Below are 2,170 nucleotides of genomic sequence, written 5' to 3' on the forward strand. Positions count from 1 at the left end.
TTGTTTTCTGGAGAATTCGCTAATGTGAGATGCTGCTTTTCAGGACAGTAGTCAAGGGATCAAAGAAGAAAGGACTGTGGAAATTACCCAGCTTCATTAGAGAGTCATCTCTTTTATCTCGTGTTTATAAATGTCACTAAAATAGTGTTTGAGCTGAAGTCTAGTGTTGCTTTGTGGCAGCTCTAATGACAGGTATTCTGAGCAACCATGACCTGCTATTTACAAATGGTGCATTTGAATCAGTGGAAGGCTGAGAGTAATGCTTTCTTGAGTCATGCTGTCTCTATTAAACCTTCTAGCATTTCCTCATCCCTTAGTTGAAGTGAATTCTCTTGTTGAGTTTGGTCTTTTGACTTATCGGTGACAGGAGAGGTGGAAATGATCTGCAGAGTGACTTTTACTCTGACTGATTCCTATGAATGCACTCTTCATTCTCTGTACTTCTCAATTCTGCACTGCCAAAGAAGGGCCAGAGGATGGAAAACCAGTAAATAACCACATGGTTTGTCATAGCCAGCACTAACATTTTATAGCACCAAGTAGATGGACCCTGTGTGTGTGAGAATCCAATGAATGTTGTTATATGATTCTGAGATGTGGAATAGTTTGCCATGTAGCACTATCTTTTATTCATATGAATAGACCTTCGGTTAAGATGTTCCTTCCTTCTGGGATGCTCCTATTTTATTTTCATTCCTTTGCAGTCTTTTTGATTTGTTTCTGTTATAGCTATTGAAAATTAAAAAAAAAAGTCAGGCAACTGAGCTACATGACCTTGGTTTAACACTTGAGTAATTTTGTTATTTTTTGGAATGCATTTTGGACATAACACTTTCTTCTTTTTGTGTTGAAGTCATATAATATTTGAGTTTGTAAGGTTTGAAGAAATAATATATACTTGCAATTTAATACATATTGCCAAATATATAATACTTACTTCAGTGTCTTACATATTAAAGCACTTATTAAATGCCAAGGGCAGGGGCTCTATTTTCATAGTAATAGGACATTTTTACTATGTCCTATTTTATTATGTCCATATTTACAGTTCTAGCTGTCTGTCTTATTTTGATCTTTAGAGAGAAACAGCCTTTAGTTAGCTGTTTATTTTAATTTTCTGTGATCATAATTTTTTAGTTTATAAGAAGCAGGATTGGTTAAATATTTGGTTCTTCTGTTTATTTACCATTAATACTTCTAAAAATAGTGTGTGTTGACATTTTTAAAAATAGATTTAAAAACTAATGTAAAAGATACAGCAAAACCAAAAGTTAACAACAATTCATACACTAGTGCTTGAAACAGTGATTTGATTCACAATTATTCTTCTCTCAGGAAAGGGTAGCACCACTTTTGGAATTTAAATTTACTGTCCCCAACTGGAGTTAACCCTCAGGTTTTAGAGTTTTGCCATTACATTGATTGTGAGTCTTCCAAATGGACAAAACTTGAAACATTTTTGTAAAGCTACATCCCATCCAAATTATGAATTCAATTAAAATGACATATGTATTATAAACTCAACTGAGTATGTTTCTCTCACTTAGTACATTTATTTTTTCATTTTTATTGGTTATTTTATTTATTTACATTTCAAATGTTATCCCCCTTCCAGGTTTCCCCTCCACAACTCCCTATCTCTTCCCCTTACACCTGCCTCTATGAGGATGCAACCCCCACCCTTCCACCCACTCCAGCCTCAGCGTCCTAGCATTCTTTTATCCTGGGTCATCAAACCCCCACAGGACCAAGGGGCTCCCCTCCCAGTGATGCCAGATAAGGCAATCCTCTCCTACACATCCAGCTGGAGCCATGGGTCTCGACCCTTCTCATGTACTCTTTGGTTGGTGGTTTAGTCCCTGGGGGCTTTGGGTAGTCTAGTTATTTGATATTGTTGTTCTTCCTATGGGGCTGCAAGACCCTTCAGCTCCTACAATCCTTGCCCTAACTTCTCCATTGGGATCCCAGTGCTCAGTCCAATATTTAACTGAGTACATCCACATCTGTTTCTGGGCCAGCTCTGGCAGAGCTACTCAGGGGACAGCCATACCTGGCTCCTGTCATTAAGGACTTCTTGGCATCAGCAATAGTGTCTGGGTTTGGAGTCTGCAGATGGGATGGATCCCTAGGTGGGTCAGTCTCTGCATGACCTTTCCTTCAGTTTCTGCTC

Source organism: Rattus norvegicus, chromosome 4, assembly GCF_021556685.1.
Source record: "Rattus norvegicus strain SHRSP/BbbUtx chromosome 4, alternate assembly SHRSP_T2T, whole genome shotgun sequence".
Classification (NCBI taxonomy): Eukaryota; Metazoa; Chordata; class Mammalia; order Rodentia; family Muridae; genus Rattus; species Rattus norvegicus.